Here is an 18,542-nt window from a genome sequence, read left to right as displayed (position 1 = left end):
AGCCAGAATTACAGGCAGGAAATTGAGAGCAGAATCGGTGCCAGAGGGTGTGTGTGTGTTTTGTAGCAAAGGGTGTTTTGTGGAGACAGCAAGTTGGATTGTGGATCCCGTCCCCCGCTCGGCGCCATGAGGCCCACGCACAGGAAGCTGCTCCTGCTAAATACAGCTGACCACCCCCCTCCCCCTTCCCCTCCCCTCCCACCCTCCGCTCTTCAGGTCTGCACACAGAGAACAGACAGTGAAAGTAGCCTCCCTTTCGTCCGTTCTGCTAATTTGCCATCCCTCCATCTCCCCACAGCTGTGAGTTTTAATGGGCTCTCAGTTTTAGGTTTTGTTGCCGCTCATTGTTTTGAGATCATATATTCCTGTCTGTAAACGCCCATGACCGTGATCTGAACCCACTCAATAATCACACAGACACAGCTCTACTTGAGACCCCCTGACCCTCTGTGGTAGAGACCCTGTAAAAAGGGAGAGACACGGTCTGTGGTGTCGGAAACGGGATTCTTTACAGCCTCCCTCTTCTTTCACGGGCTGCCTTGGAGTCACACCCTTTCTTTGCCTTTCTGGATCCTGAGCGGCGCTTGCTAATCAGCTTTTAGCATACTCATGGAGACTTAGGAGGTGCAGAAATTAAGCCCTGAGCACATCTCTGTAGCAACAGCCTCGGTTGGTAATGTTCTCACCGTCCACCGTTGGATGTTTTGCTTTTTTTTTTTAATCTTATACACCAGAGCAGACCGGGAGAGCAGCAGTTATCTCAGCAGAGAGCTGTCTAACTGGCTGCATGTCAATCTCTTCGGCTTTGGCTGAATCAAAGAGAAAACTGTGCATCAGCACTCTGCAACCACCAATTCATTTGGTGGCATGAAATTTTGGATTTAGTGGCAGACAAATGGAACTTCTTTTTCTTTTTTTTTTTCGGGCGGTTGAGGGACTTGTTAGCAATAATTATGGATCATTCAAGTCATTTACACCAAAGCTACATTGTTAAATGATTAGTTTAATCCCAGCCCAATATCCCTAGGACTTATATTAATAATATTGCATGACTTATGTCAATATAGAGTGAAGGAAGAAGTAGATGAAGGTTAGAGTGGGGGAGGAATTTAACACGCGACACTGCAGTTCAGGTCCAAGACCGTAATCACAGCCTCGTCTGAACTCAAACCAGCGTTAACTAATGTTTTTCTGGCTGCTTTGAGGCAGATGAAATAACCGTGGAGAAAACCAAATTATCACCCTCTGAGTTCACAACAGACACGGAGCCGCATTAGGCTGGAGCCACGTTTCTGGTCACCTGGTGAATAATTGCTGACTTTGCTTGTACGCTGTTTGGTTTTGGATTGGTAGTTTATGTTAAGAGTTTGGGGCTTTTTCCACTTAAAACAGACGCCTGCTATGCCTGGAAATTATGCTGATGAGAGCAGCCAGACTGAACCAAAACAATTAAGATGCAGGGCATAAAATCTACACAATGAGCCAAAACATACTAAAAAGCTCTGTAGAGCTGAGTGCGTTGAATGATAATTCTGTGCAGGCTTGTTAATGTGAATGACCCCTTTCATATCACGCACAGTCATATAAAACGGTGGTAACGTTTTATATGACTGCTTTTTAAAGAATTCTGCAGTATTGATGTTCTTGTCCAGGGGCTCATTTTATCTACTGTTTTATATAGGAATGTGCGTTTTACTATCTGAATAATGAACAAGCAACATGCAGAAAATGAGCCTACATTTGCACTCTTTTAACCTTCAGTACTGTGGAGTATGTCTGACAGATGCTGGGTGAGATGTAGCTGGCAGTCTGCGTGGAGATCTAGGCGCTCTGCAGGAGGTAGCGAACGATGGAGGTCAGCAAAAATAAAATGAAGATGGGAAAGATGAGGTTAAAGCTCGGAAGACGGGGATAAAAGGAAGTGCGGGGAAATTTCAGCTGAGAGCACGGCTTGATGACGCTTTTGAATGGGTGTGCGTTGAACTAACGCTGAGGTGAGCAATGTGCCGCGCGATTCGGGACTTGATCGAAGTGGATCAAACCCAGTACGGAGGGAGGGCTGCTGGTGCCGCTGTCTTGTCTAAATGGCTTGTAGAGGTCTGATCTGTGCTCAGTTCGCAGTGAGACTGAACTTGAGCCATAAGTGGCTTGTCTTAATGTGATTAGAGCTCTCACAGGACACAGAGGACCCCTCACTTATGTAACCCTCTCCAATAAGCTTCCAGCACGGGAGGCGCACTGGGACTGAGATCGTTCTGCTCACTTTGGCTTCTGAAGCATAAAGTTTTCATTAGAAAATCAGGGATAATGAGGCAATACTCACAGAATGAATTAAAGGAATTAATGATAGGCATGGAGGTGTCAAGGACAAGCTTGGGCATGAATGGGAGACTTGTGGCACCAGTGTTTTAGGTGTGGGATTGTAACACACTGATTAAATGTGCCAAACATTAAAGGTCCTGCTTTTATTAGGTGTTCTAAGAAGATGCCAAACATGATACCTTTTGATAGCTCTATTAAATATGGCGGGAAATGATTTACAGGGTGATTTTAGGCTTTAAGTGCGCTGTGGCTGATAAAAAGCGGCTGCAGTTCAGTAAGAGGAAAGTGTCCCTGATAACTGGTGCATTCGGTGTATTTTCCACCGTGCGTTGCTGGTTTGGGGCGTAATTGACCAGCGACACAGCGGCAAAGCATTGATAACCAACCACGGAGAGAGTGGGCTCAGCTCTTTAAGGTACTCATCTGCGCGGTTTTTGCTGCTGTGTATTAATGGGGCTTTGGAGTGCTTCTCCTGAGCTCTGCAGACTCCTTATCCCCATCACTGTTGTGTAAAGAGAGGGAGCCTAATCCTATCTGGCCAGCAAATCCTCCTCTGGGGCCCAGACTGTGTGGAAACAGGCAAACCAATGCACAGGCGCCCGACTGGCCCTCTCTCTCGCTCTCTCTCTCGCTCTCTCTCTCTCTCTCTCTCTCTCTCTCTCTGTCTTTTGTACATTTAGTCGCACACGCGCAGACACACACACACACACCTTTGGAAAGCAGCCAATGCCACTGCAGTCACAGGTGAGCGCTGCAGTTTACTCCAAACAAAGACGGGGATTGTCAGGATACCTTCCTCACCACACATGCACCGTGGTGGAAAGTGTTGCCTCTCGTGTGTGCGGCGTCATTGACGTTATGAATAGTAATCAGCAAAGTCAATACAGCTTAAATAAATCTCTCGTTTTCCAGCTCTGTCTCTAAATAAACGCGTGTCCTGATTTCAACTCGCTGGCTGGTGTTGTTTTACAGTAACACAGTTTACCAGCTGATTATTGCGCCGCGGCCAAGCGAAACCTGGCCAAATGAAAACGGTGACCTCCCATTCACGAGCCGGAGAGAACAGTTCTCTAATTGTTGCTTTGCTGCTCGGCTCCACTTTGCCAGCCAGCTACATTATCCCCAAATGACAAACACACGGTGTTATTTTGGGTGATCCGCAAAACTGCAGGAGTCGGTAGGACTCTCCATTAAAACACACACAAATGATAGTCTGCCAGGTTTGGGACACAAATCATCTTCTACAAATAAGCAGTGTGTATCCGAAGCGCCCTCGTGTTCAGACTAAATTGCCTCCATCTTACAAATAAAACCCAAAAACTCTGTTTTGATTTTAAATGGCAGGTTATCGTGTGTGATTAGTTTTGTTCTGTTTATTTTAGTCTCTTCGAGGTTTGTTTTTGAAAGATGGCTCATTTTAACCTGCCCAGTTCGGAGCATCATTCTGATCCTCTCTAATTAAACCTGTGTCAGTTCGTTTTTTTTATTTACAATAAGTGTGGCTTTTGAACGCAACCTGGAGGAACAAAAGGAAACTCAAACAGTCATTTATACAGTTACAAAAGAAAGGAGGCGTGCTGCTTTTAAAGGTAGCTTACGAGTTTCATTTTTATCTGATGGTGGTACAAAGGGCACACTGGCAGTACTATCTGCAAAACGTTTTTTCAGTGTGTCTAATACGGGGGATTCCTCGGTTCTCTGTGAATCAGATCTGTGGTTACTCTTTCTATATCTGACTGACACATGATCGCGGCCAAAATCTCATGCAACATTTGTGACATCACTGTAAGCCGAGACCTTCCTGAGCCTCTGCCAAAGCACAGCTGAGCTCAGGTGTGATGTTTATATGTTGCCATTCAGGTGAATTTGTAGAAATATACACAATTATGGCGAGTAAGAGATGCAATAAGAAGCAATTTCAGCCTCTTATCGTTCCATAAAATAACAATCAGGAGCCAAGAGCTGAGCTTAAATTGTGGAAGTGATGGGAAATAGCCAGGCTATCTGAGTTTTATGCTGAGATTTTGGTTTTGGCTGTGTGCTTTGTACAAAGCCAGGCTAGCTGTTTTCCTCTACTTTCAGTCTGTATGCTAAGCTATTCTAATTGGCTGCTTTTTTTTCCTAAGAAAGAGTGGTATTATTCTCTCTCAGCTCTTCTCAAGAAAGCAAATAACTGCCAAACTCTACCCGATTTTTATAAAGATGTATGTCAATTTTTAGAAATGCAAATTGAATGTGATATAAAAATCCACAATACTATAATAGTTATGTAGTACCGAACATGTCATCTCCATGGCACAGTGGAGATTGACAGATAACCAACAGAAAATTAAAAAAAAAAAAAAAATCATTCCATCACATCTCTGTAAATTTGCATTTTTATTAATCTGAAATCTCTGCCTTGAATTGGAATTATTCCTCACCGATTAGCTTCCCCCTTTATTCCTCTGAGGCTTATACTCCAATAGTCAATCTATCTCAGCTCTGCAGAGCCCATAAATTGTGGCTAAAGAGGGTAGACAAACACAGTGGGCTGGCGGTGTGGGAATCAGGCGATTTAATCCTTTGTCATTATCTGGCAGGCTCTGCCAGCAGACATCTGCTTGTGAATGCAGTTTCAGGGAACGCTGAGAAAACTGGTGTTACTTTAGGTTAGAGGGGAAGAGACACACCCTGGTCCCTTTATGCCGCTAACATGCACTTCATTAGGCTCTGGGTGTTCTTCTCAACAATGGAGGACAGCCCCTGTCGCTGATAGCTTTATCTCTGTGTGGCAAAACAGGCTCCTGAATTTGCCCTGAAGTGCTCCATCTCATTGCCAGCTTCAGCAGGAAAAAAAAAAAAATCCGACTTCCTGTATCCTGCCCCGATATGGCCGGCAAGACTGATGAGTCAGGTTAATAAAGGTGAAGTGATGAGTCACGCCTGAAAACAAAAGTGCAGAGTGTGCCAGAGCGAGGAAGTAAAAACGATCACATGGCACAGGAAAGCCTTTTGTTAGACAGTAGCTGCCTGAACAGTTTGACATTTCAGTATGTACCGCCGAGGTCCAGCGGTCAATTTGTGAAAGTGGAAAAAATAATCTCGCCTAGGTACGAGACGTATCAGACAGAAACAACAACACGAAAACAATGACGGCTGAGCAAGAAGAAAAACAGGGAAAGCTGATCCTGTTTGTTTCTTTAAAAGAACCATCGGAGAGGCAATGTGGCAAACAGAGGAAAACAGAGTCTGTGGAAAGGATACTAATCTAGACGTAATCCCCTCAGCATCTGTCACTGATGCATTAATCAGACCGAAAGGAAACATGTTATTCCGTAATGCCTCCTCTTATCTGAAGCCACTGCTGTTGAATTTTGCGGGCGGGACGCGGGTCGCGCGTTTTGTTTCTTCGAGAAACCACAAGAAAACTCCGTCAAAACACTTCGCAACTCTCGGCAGATCTGAATAATTCACGCGAGCTGAAGGTTTTTAGCTTGAATTAAGAGCCCTTGTGTAAACGGTGTGCAAAGGATTTCCAAACTGCTTGTGATTAGATTATAAAAGATTTACAGGCTGCATATTTAATGCCCGTCTCTTATTAAATTCACAACCGTCCCTTTACTGGTAGACGCTGATTATTTGCTTATGTAGGCTGAGTTGACGCGTGTGCTCGTGAGGGTTTTACCTTCTAATAACGCCTCCAAACATAGCGCTGGTCTAAGAACAAGACCCCCCCACCCCCACCCCAAAACCCCAGGAAGCTATAAAAATTACTAGTTTAATTAAAGTGAGTCCCTAAACAGATCGGTTACAGAAATATTAATACATGCATCAAATGAATGCTTTTCTGTCAGTGTTTATTAGAGTAGCAAGGCGCTATTATCACACTGACGTAGATCAGTCAGCTCCCAATTTGCCTGCATTTACACCTATCCACGCTAAACAAACACGTGTCATCAGTTACCATGAATGACCCCGCACTAATGATAGACTCACGGCTGAATGCCTGTGCATATGGATCCATTGTGTGGGAGGTAGGGGGGGGCTTTGTTTAGGTGATTAACAGCACCTGGAGGGGTGATGCCAGCGGTCACTGATGGGCTCCTCGCTACGAGTTTAATCATCGTGAAACGCATCACTCCAGCCTCCATCACTTAGAAAGGGGCTTACGTTGGGCCCGTCCCAGCGGGGGGCTTTCGCCGCCGGGGGGGGGGGGGGGGGGGGATCAGTGCAGCGAGAAGCGAGGCCCGGAGGATCCATGTGCATATGTAGAGTTGTGCAGTGTGAAGTCACGTTGGGATGATTAAAGTAGCCACAGTGCGCAAAACAAAACTCAAAACACATCAGTAGATCTGCTGCCTTAAGCTCCCCAGGACGGATCAGCTTTTCCACACACACACACACACAAAAAAAACAAGCACTCCTTCTAAAAACATTAAAACGTGTTTACACAGGCTGAGGTCAGGCTGCTCAGCACTGATTGGATTCACTTGTGTGTGTGTGTGTGTGTTTTTTTTTTTTTTTTAATCTTTACAGCAAAGACCAGGACTGACGGACAGTTTAAATCCATCAAGGCGTCGACGTTCGTTTGCATTTATTTTATTTTTTTGCCCTAAACGCACGCAGGATTTCACACGGAAACTAATCTGTGGTAAACTCGCTGATTATGTAACGACACAAAAGGATTCAGTCTGCCACACGAGACGGTTAACGCCTGCCTTCAAGAGGAAGCAAATAGGCCTTTTAGCACGTTTCTTGTTTTCGGTTTCATCTTTTTTTTAATCTACGCTAATCTCATTAAATCAGAGATCTCCTCAGAGAGAGAGAGAGAGAGAGAGGAAAAAAAAACATTTTACAGTAAATGATACAAAATGAACATAACAATTAATATAGTTCAGAGCATAAAAACAAATTCTGGAGCTCCTGACAAATGGAGTCGTGTCTCTGCATGCGATGTGCAGCTCCCTCCCTATTTCACCCTGACGACCTTCCTCCTGGTACACAAATATTGCTCATTACATGGGGGTTTATGTGCTCGATATAGCCATTGACCCTCAGCCTGCCTCTGGCTCCTGCCTTTCCTTCCCTCTCCCTCATCTCCACCCTGTCGATGGCTAGTTACCGATGAGGCAGTAAATTATAGTGGCTTGGCCGGGATTAGGTATGAGAGGGAGGGTGGGCGTCTGAGAGGCAGAGAGAGAGAGAGCACGAACACACACGCATACCCACACAGATGATTGTCTCTTCGTATGCCAGGCAACTCCACATTTTACTGCTCCTCCCTCTCCTCCACCTGCAGATTGTGCTATCAATCAATCCAATTTCCTGGTTTTAGCTTTTTTTACGTTTGCAAATGCACGGGCTGGAATACACGCACACGGCACATTTTAATGCAGAAAAAAGCACAAGTTGTGCATCTGTTCAAACAAGTAATGCGTTGCATAATTAAGACATGGATGTGTGGATTTGTGGAGGACTTTTTGAAGAAGTTTAAAATTTCAAAAATCTGATATTTTCTGATTCGCCTCATCTATATCAACACAATTTCCTCCAATCTTTTTTTTCTAAAGCTGCACATGTGAGCGGATGAGTTGTTTGCAGTGCGTGTTTGGTGTAAGAGGAGCCTGTAGTCTTAATATAGGGGGTGACCTCAGCGGTGTCCTCTCCTCGGCTCCTACTATAGACGCACTGTGCACACATGGACTCACGCTCAAGGCGGCCGATGGAAATAGAATTGCTGCGGGGATTCCTCCACCAAATGACCTGGAAAACATTGCCTGCTTGACTTGTGGGAAAATATGTGTATCTCCTGCATGTCTTTGCACTGATCCCTAATATCTCAGGACAGCGGAGTCATCTTTTAGCTTCCTTGCTTAATTAAATCAGATCCTTATTGCTCCGCAAGGAAAATAGTAATGAAGCATTTTTTGATATTGCACGATCAGAGCGCTTTCATGCCTTGAATATCAGGACTGGGCAGTGTTGGAGGAACAAATTCACTCCATGACTAGATGCTAAACCAATTCAAGACTGCTCTCTTGGTGTGACTCCAAACTGTTTGGCATTCCTTTCTCCGTTCTTTCTGCTGAGCGCTGCCAAAACATTTTAGAAATAATTACGTGTACTTCTGTGAATACACTTAGGAATCTCCTTCTCTTTCTTTCTTGCAGATATGCAAGTATTTATTGTGTTTGTGTGTTTGCATGCGCAAGTGTGTGCAGTGTCGGCGTGTGGGGTCTTTGTGTCCAGGAGTGAGAGACCTGCTCCAGTGATTAATGGGGTTCCTGTGTGAGGCACCGCAAGGCGCCGTACACAATCACTGCGCCAGACCGCAGCCCCGCCAGGCTTGTCCTTCACATGAGAAGAGAAAGGCGGGAAGGAGGGAGGGTGGAGGGGAAAATTTTCCTTCGCTGTCCTTTGCTCTCTCTCTCTCTCTCTCGCTCTCCGTCCCTCTGCCCATCCATCCTGCTTCTTTTCTCCTAAAACTATCCGCTTTTACAACTACTCCCACCTCCTCCCCCTTTCCGCTGGCCCCCGTCCTCTGTTCAGCCGTGGCACGTTCACATGTGCTCTCACACGTGTGTACGGATATGATGTGGGAAAAAAATAAAATTAAAACACAGGGGGAAGAAAGGCAGTAGAAGTGCAGTGAGAGGAAGAAAAAAGATAAAGTGTTAGCTTTCAAGAAATATCTGAGGTGGAGGGTGAGCAGCCTGCTGTGAAACTCCTCTCCCTCCCCCCACCTCCTCTTCCCTGCGGTTCGGGTATGTGGCCCCTCTCCTCAGTGTTAAACAAGCCTTTTAAATAGGCTTTAACCTGGGCCCACCCTCAATGGGGCCATTGTGGGAACGGATGTGTGGACAGTAGTGCTCGGTAAACACTGCTACTTGTCCCTTTCTCACATTCGGAGGCCATTCAGCACTGGCGAGCCCGGAGGTTGTGTGTGGGTGTACTGGGGGGAAGTGCGTAGGAGAAATTAACTGATTGAAGGGGGAAATGACCAGTTATTGAAGATGGAGAAAGTGGGCTAACCAAATCAATCACATATAGCTGATGAAATCTGAAATTCAGACGTTAAGCAGCACCTCATCCAATAGGCCTCTTGATTCGTCAGTCAATACATTGGAACGAGCGTCAGGGGGTCCCCGGCCACTTTCCCTGTCCCGACATCCACCCACTCATCTTTTTTGTTAACGCTAAATGACCCCAGACTTACTTAGTTAACCCACGTCATGTGTGCGGCTGGATTTCATTACCTTCCCCTCTCCCAGGGTCTCTAATTGGGCCTCGCTGTTGCCGGCCTGGCACCTGCAGTTGGCCTGCATGTCACTGTAGCCGTGGTAACAACAACGCGCTGTGATGCCGTTTCTCCGAGCCTCTGCGACTGCACGGCTCCCCCCCTCCAGCCGGCCCGACCTGCTCCTCCCCTGCTGCACCCCCCACCCCCCATTACCAGCACAGCATTGTCCTCCATCCCCCTCTGAGTGAAGAAATGCCACTCATTAGAAGTTATGCAGTGATTCTGTTTGACAACAACTACTGCAGCCCACAGAGACGGGATTAATTGACTTCAGTACAGAACTAGTTTGATGCACACATGACTCAGACTGCATGTGAACACAAATTAGTAGATTACATAAAGTTAAACGACTACATTTACAGGGTTTAAAGAAGCCTTGCTTCTCCTGTGCATCAACTTGTTTGATTGCACATAGAAAGATGTGTTTAATGTCCAGTTGTAAATTGGACATATTCCTATGTCTTGCTCCAAATAGGAAATATTTATCCTTCTTTTATATCATACTGTATGCAGTTTGTCTATAACTTTCATAGAATCTGCACAAACCAAATATACAAGAAGAAAACACATTTATCTCATTATTTTACTTCGTTTATTAAACCGTGGCTATGTGCTATTATTTTTCATAGTAGAGCTCTTAAATGTTCCGGTAGAAACGTGAGCCAGCCGTTTGACACCTTAGCCGCAAACTTCATGATCAGCTTTCCGCACGACTTTCAGTCAAACGGCGTACGTTTTCCCCCGGCATTGCCTCATCATGATATACAATACGCTTCGAAGTTGCTACACAGACAATGAGAACACAGAAAGGAGGAAGTGCTCAGTTTGTGACTGGAAACCTGCTAGCGTGTGATTTCCTCCTCCCTGTGTCAGTGAGAGTGTGACGTGACGAGGGACTTCCATTACATTCGGGCAGATTCTCAAGAAACGGCTTCGGTTGTTTTGCTCGTAGAAGCCAATATGATTCCTTGACGCCACTAATAGCACAGATGAATAACAGTGTGATGTGGTGGAGGCATGAGGAAAAAGTAAGCTGTTACAGCTCGGAAATAATAATAATAACCCAACATGTGGGTCACCTTTTTGTGATCAGCTCTGTATCAGTATCAGAGGACTCACTTGCAGCCAACCGTTTCCTGTGCTTCAGAAGCCTCTGTCTTTTCTTTGAAAGCACGTGTGCTGCATGTAAACATTTGAATGAGGAAGTGCTGCAGTCAAAGGAAAATAAGCTGATGAGGGGTTTCAGTTTTGTTGTCTGGCACTCAACTGAGCTAATATCTCTCTGCGCACTCCTACACTACATCTTAAAGAACTGTTATGTAGCCATAAAACACAAGATGCCACGTATTGATTTCTGGGCAATGCAGGGAGCCATCAAGAGCTGTAAATTTCTCCAAGACATGTGTCCCAACAACACTGCTGCCGGAGCACTGACAGTAGTTTCACAGCAATTGAGAAGAGTGTGATGGCAGCTTAGAGGTCCACAATGATCACAACGTCTTGGTGATGAAGTGGCCAATTGCAGGGTCCCGTGTGGAAGTGAGGTTTAGCCCACTGGTGTGAATGATGACCCCGAGGATTGCTGAGTGATGTGATTGGATGGGCTGCGAGCTGCGAGCAGGAAACCCCCTTACTAATACTCACTCATCATTAACCCTTCAGCACCAGATTTACTGACCACTTTTTACACGTTTTGCAGCATAGTTTCTGTGCAGTGAGTTGTTTTTCCCGGCGACCTCTTGCCGGTTCGCTTCACAGCGCAAAACACTTCGATAACACATTCAGCCCTATTAAGATTCTGAGGCACCATCTGTTTTATGTCAGCCATTTGAAACAACCCAACACAGTCTCACGCAAAGGTTGCACACAATTACGCACAATTTATCTATTTGGACGCAGCGTATGCATGAAGTGGTTTAATTTTTCACGTGACTGCTTAATCCGTTCATTTATTTTATGTTTGTTGGGCGCTACGTTTGAAATGGATACGGGTTTGAAAGCCTATGGGTATGGGTTTTTCAAGAGCTGATGCAATCAGTGGATGATAACGGTTATCAACAATCTTTATACCGGACGTGTCAAATGGTTTCACATGGTGCACCAAACTGGTGGTCATGATCACTAAAAATGTCCCTATGAATGCCACTTTCTTGTTGCATTCTGAAAGTTATGGATTTTGTTGGCTATGTGGTTATTTAGCTGTTTGAAGATGTTTGAAATGGGTCTGAGGGAAAAAGTGTTGATATTCTGGCTTCATCTTTTTGTCGTGCATTTGAATTTTCTACATTAACTTGCCTGGTCGTCACCTTGCTAAACTGTCCCAGGCGCAGTTTGGGTTTCATAACTTGTTGCTAATGGTACCAGTTGAATGGCAAGCTTTTTGTGTACACAACACATATTTTGTTTGGATAAAACATATCTCACCGTCCATCACGCGACAAGCCTGAGGAGCTCTGCGGTCAGCGTGGCGAGCTGTGTAGTGAGCATGGCGATGGACAAGCCTTGCCATCTTTGTAAGGAAGATTTATAGAACACACGGCCACACTTGCCATGTGTTCCTCATAGGGCACTGATTGGTCCACGCCTCTAATGCTGCATTCACGCTATGTGCGACAACAGTTACAAAACCGGCAAGCGTGGCCAGCTACACTGTCACAACTTAAGTGTTGCTCAAGCACTAATGTTGTTAACTGGTGAAAAAAAATGGATGTGATTGACTGACACGTCATTGTGTCATTTGAGTCAAAAGTAAAAAAAAAAAAAGCTGAAGCCAGGTCAACTGCAATACTCTGTCTGCCATGCCTGTCACGTAGCATAGATACTTCATATCACTGGCTTCCATTGAGAACTGTTTGTAGATTGTTGATCTAATGACAATGGTGTGACCGTACCATAATGATCAGCCACAAGCTCATAACTTGGAGCCTCATGATTCTTGCAAGATTCCACCTGCATCACCTGGTAAAAAATACAATGCTACACATTTGAGTTTCTCAGTATTTAGGACTTAACCTTGTTTTACCTTTAGCGGTCGGGCAAGACACAATATGTCCGGCTTTAGGCAGATGGGTCCCTCCATATGAGCTGGGTTCTGCTCAAGGTTTCTTCCTGTTAAAAGGGAGTTTTTCCTTGCCACTGTCGCCTTTGTGTTTCCCCCGGGGGTTACAGGCCGGGTTTCAAACCAGGTTTTGTAAAGCGTCTTGAGAAAGTTTGTATTGCGTCATATAAATAAAATTGAACTGAACTGAATATTTCAACATTTTCGGGCTTTAAGAAGTTGCGATTGGATTTTGACTGTATCCTCACTGGACCAAACAATTTGTCAGTCAACGTCGAAAATAAGCTGCTGATTGATGATTTATGATAATCGCCATTTGTTGCAGCCCTGTTGTTTTTATGTGTTTTTTTTTTTTTTAAATCAATTATCTTCAAAACTAAAAGTACCCTCAACTCTTGATGCCTTAAGTGCAGCCATTCCTTTGATAGTCTATCAGGAAATCAATAATATTACGTCGTGGGGGAGTCTATAGCACATCACACCAATGAATAAAACATAGAACAAACGTTCTGGGAGAGACAATCCAGAGTGCATTAGTTAGACAGCACTGTGACGTTGCCAAGTAAACAAAACACAAACTGGCAGCTTTTCTTGCCCTAAAGCTGCAGACACAACCCATAAGAGCAAACACACATACTGTACGCAGTGAGGGCGACCAAAACATAGTGCCTGTTTGTTGGTGAATGAATGGAAGCATTGATAATTGAGCATTTCTTGTCACAGTGTAGTGGTGACAAAGAAGGCCAGAAGAGGCAAGTAGCTGAATTTATGAACCGTGCCTGTCTCAGAGCTGAACAGTCCTGGAAGGTGAATCCGTACTACACTACTACAACAGTCCCTTTAATGTAAACAAGGGAAAACGCAGGAAAAGGCTTGGAGACACTTGAAAGGGTCTCTGTTCCTCAAAAGTTCTTGGAAAACTGCATCCCGTTTCCTCCCTCGTCTTCAGAGGTGGAGGAAAAGCACAAGTGACCTCTCCTTTAATGGGCAATGATGATGTCATATCACTACACAGATTCTTTGGTCTCCAAGTAAACCAGCTCCTCGGCGCGCTGATTGGCCGACTGGCTACGAGAGGGGGAGGGTGATTTTCCTTCTTGCTTGTGGATTAATGCCTGCGCCTCAGTGAGCTCATCTCTTTCTTTTTTTTTCTCTTGTGTAACTTTGACAATAATGCCTAATGTAGTCATGTCCGGGTAATCCAAAACGGAATGATTTCTGGGGCGTCTTGCGATTAGAAGATGATGAAGTGTGTGTGTTTTCTGCTCAGGTTTTAAGTAATCTTATTAACAAAAGGTGTTGACTTGCTCTTCCTGCTTGAAATCCAATAAATTAGCCTTATGCATGCTTTCTTTGGTTTCCTCGAGAGTTCTTTTATTCCTTAAGTCTCATCCCCTGTAGCCCTGCTGCTTGTTTTTTCAACGGTGATGAACAGCAGCCTGAACTCTGCATTGCACTGGTTGCCCTCTGCAGTGAAACACAATGCCATGCGCCTCTATCACAGTCATGTCTGGGGCTACAGGTGACCAGCTGTCTGCCTGTGTTCCTCTCCTCTGGGACAGCTGGAGCCATCAATCAGCTAACCCGCCCCTCCTCCTCCTCCTTCCTTTGGCCCTGTTGTGTGGGCCGGCTCACCACAACAACACAACGTCAGACTGTCTCATCTGGTCTGTCGCTCCTCTGGGGGAACAATTCTCGACTTCTACCAACACGAACGCTGTTACGGGCAACTTTTCTCGTTTCCAGGCTTTCTAGGCAAGCTGTCTGAACCGTAGCCGGCATTTTTATGCTTCCGAGGCTTTTTCGGCTCATGTGTGGATGTTGATAACGCTGGCGTTTTACTCCAGTCCAGTCTTCGTTTTATGAGTTATGGTGGTGCATTTGAGTCCATTTGCGTAGCTTTCCGTCTGTGCAGAGTAAACAGTTACAGGAATTCAACCAGAGACAAATCCTGCGTCCTCCAGCCACAGCTCGCCCCTGGGTGATATCCAAAAAGCGTTTAAAAAAGGCAAATGGACTTGCAGAGTTTTCTGAGAAGACGTTTCACCACTCATCCGAGTAGCTTCTTCAGTTCCAGGGGACTGGTGGGAAGTTTGAGGTTTAAATAGGAAACTCCATGGGTAACCCATCACAATACCTATGACCTATGCGTAGGTCAAAGGTTGGATTCAACCACAAAGGGAACAGCCATAGTGCACAAATAAAACTCACTCCACTACATAGAATTTCTATGTCTCGTCTTTTTCGTGGCAAAGCTACAAATCAGTAGCAGCACAAATACAGACAAGAGTAGCATGCACTTCTGTTTGATCCACATATTTATTGCAGCGGATAGCAGCAACAGTTAGCCTTGCGTCTGCAAAGCTGCACATAGCACCAACACCATGCACTAGCACCGTGCTGGAGCCTTTAGAAGTCGTTTTATGATGCTTGCGATGGCCATAAATTGATACATTGTTGAGCCCACTCCACGCAGCACGTGCAGTCACAGGCCTTTCTCCCGCCGCAGATGGAAAGCATTGAAGCCCATTATTGTGCTCTTGGAGGGGCGTCTTCCACCATGAACTCTTTGGCACACTTTTAAAGAGAGTGGCCTTAATGTATTCAGGCCTGATTCACAGTGGCTTTGGCGTTACAGCTACCATCCCCCCGCCCCCGTCCTACACACACACATACACAGATCTCTTTTTCTTAGAAGAGAGGGTAAACATGTGCGAGTCGCAGTGTTCCCTGGAACTTTTCCTTGTTTATCAAAAAGGGAACTGATGGGCCTGACAGGGGACTTCAAAGGGCAACATAAAAAGCATGAGTTCTACCGCCAAGACATTTCCTGTTTATCTCAAGAGAACTTCACTAAGGACACTTCATCAAAGACCTAAAAAAAACTCTACAAACTCAAGATGACTTTTTTTTTATGTTAATTTTCCTGTTGCATAATGTGTGTCGAAACAGCATTGTTGAACCTGTGTCAGTGATCCGGTGTTTGCCAACGCTGCTACTATAATTAGGCTCTACGCTGAACCAAACCACAGAAGCGGCAGAGTGAGCGAGAATGTCTCCAAGCTCTCTGGGACTTGTCAAACAGAGGGCTAATTGTTAGTGATTATTAGTTTTTTTTGGGTTTTTTTTTTGGTGAAGAGAGCAGAATTCCTCAGTAATGGCCGTGACTGCTGCTTTGCTGTTCATGTGACTGCCGGCTTCGTCCTCCGGGCTGTGGATGGTTCATTGTTGTGTCTTAAAGAGTCGCAGGGCGACAGGGAAGCTAATTGGGTGGAGTCCGTCTGGACACACTGACTCCCTGCCTCTTTAGAGCATTACACCTACTCTATTACCTTTAGACACACGGAAACAATAACAGTGACCTAGACAGTATGATTACAATAACACGTGCAGAGATAAGAGCAAAGATAATTGGTACAGACACCACTATAAAATATTAATTTCTTTAACCTCGCCCCACGCCAAAGCAATGCGATTCGTTTGTGAGCAGCTCAACAAACACGATTCCTTCTCGGACACTTTATTCTGGAGGAATTCAGTGTCTTCAGATCCCTGAAAAAAAGTGAAAGTGTGCAGCATTCCACAAATAAATAAGCAAAGTGAGAGAAAGCTTGTAAAAATAACACATGAATATCTCTTCCCATCTCCCTTTAATAATCTTAAAACCCCCGGGATCCCGTTTTTTTTGCACATACAGCAATGCAAAGGCTACACTCGCTCACACGTTCTAATTATAGCAATAGCTGTAACAGTATGTGAAGACACGGATGTATTATTTACCTCGAGTCTGACCTTGTTAATGTAAAATCCTCTTCACATCATCTGTTCTATCAGTCTGTTATCAGTGTTGATGTTTTTCTCTCCTTTGCTCAATGTCATAACTTGAACAACTTCAAATGACTTGTTTTGGGTCCACAAATGAGTCGTATGATGACCCATAATCAGTGTTATCTAACATGTTCATTATCACGAAGCATCTCGCTTAAAGGCTAATTTCCATTTCAAGTGAAACTACTGCCTCTGGGGCAAACGACTGAAATCAAGAAAATCCACATGCTTGCATACTGTTTTTATTGTGGCACTCATTAACTTGACACGCATCTTCATTTGAAAACCCAAGCACTGGGAGTCTACCAAGAGCTGTAGAAGGAGTATTTCTACTGTCATTCTGCTTGACGTGCTTGTTTTGCCTTTGAGGGTGACGCCCTAAATGGGGGCCCTCGGGCGCAACAAACTTGTGAGAAAAGGCTCCTCTATTAGCGGGAGACAATTAGCATAGGTCTATGTACACAGCTTTAGGAGTCCTCAAACATCTCCAGTCGAGCACCTGTATTGACACTGGCAGAACACTTTGCCTCAGTGTTCAGGCCCAGCTGAGAATGAAAGCAAAGCATCTCAGTGCGCTCGCCGTGGGCAGCAAGACTCTTAAATACCTGAGAGGAATTCAGCGAAGGAGGGAAGGTTGGGTGTGACGCTGCTGCTTCCGGTGAACAGTGGTGTGAATTTGTGCCATCAGTGATTGCAACACTGTGTGATTTCATTAAAGCGATGATGTAACATCATTGATGTGCGACAGTGTGACGGCTCATTCATTCAGGGACGTAGACAGGGTTTTACAAATCCTGTGGTCCGCCACAGTAAACACCTCTAAAGACTAGTCACTGATTGAGCTATCCATTCACTTATATTACATTCATCTTACCGGAGCAGTTCTTTGAAGATCAGCTAATGTCTGTAAAACTAACTAAACTGTAATTAAATAAACAGTTAAATGATATTGTTTATATATACGTTTTGAACAATTGACATAGTTCATTTAAAAGGCCAGGAAGTTATTTAAAGAAAGCCTATTTTTCAAAATAAAAGTCTCACAATTTACAACATGTTGCCAAGAATAAATTATTTATTTATTTGTTTGTTTAGTTTCTGGCATAACCGGACTGACGGGAAGTCGTCGGCAGTGACTTCTTACATGCTCCAGTTGTTGCCTGGCAACAGCTTCTAATAAACATCACCACCGTCACATGACCCCATAAAAAAGGTATATTGTTCTTTTTGCACTATCTTATTGTTTCGGGATTTTGATCAATCATTAATGAGGGAGAGTACTAATGAGGGAGCTTCAGAGGTGCTAATAGGCAGATTTTGTCACCTTGTCAGGTGTCTCATTGTTTTCCAACTTAGCTAACTAGCTGCTAAACATATCTATCTATCTATCTATCTATCTATCTATCTATATATATATATATATATATATATATATATATATGACAGACACATCCAGAGTGGTCTCAGTGTCCTAGTTTATTGTTTGAAAGTTTAAACCATTCCTTTTAGGACACATGATATTTGGCCTCATTTGAACTTTAATGTCATCAAGGCTGCCTAAAAACAACACCAATAAATTCAGAGAGAGAACTTCTAACCCGCCTGTAAACGAAACAGCCTCCGTGGCGGGAAAATAACGTGACTTCTCCTAAATCTTTTTGAGACAGCAGCTCTGAATGTTTGTTTTGGTAAGAGGTGGCGTTTCCTCTGAAACCAGTGCTTCACTTTTGTGTTTCATGTAAAAGACAGTTGAGTCATAATTTCATAGAGCTTAGTCAGTGTGCTCCTTTAACTGGAAACCAGCCACGCCACGCAGCATTACTGCACCTCCCAAACACAGATGATGTTATCTGTCTGCGCGTCCCCTTACTACTGCTCACCAGGCAGCTCGTGCGAGCGGGGACGTGGGGGATCCCTAGAAGCAGATCAGACTAGGGGGTTGTTTAAAACTGTTTAGTTGCACTAAACAGTTGACAGCAACAATAAAAGGGGACTGCCCGCTTGGTCTTACTAGACTCTGTATGATAACAGACACTACCACTGGAGTTGTTG

Source organism: Chelon labrosus (assembly GCF_963514085.1).
Source record: "Chelon labrosus genome assembly, chromosome: 18".
In the NCBI taxonomy this organism is placed as follows: Eukaryota; Metazoa; Chordata; class Actinopteri; order Mugiliformes; family Mugilidae; genus Chelon; species Chelon labrosus.
Note: the sequence above shows the minus strand (reverse complement) of the source record.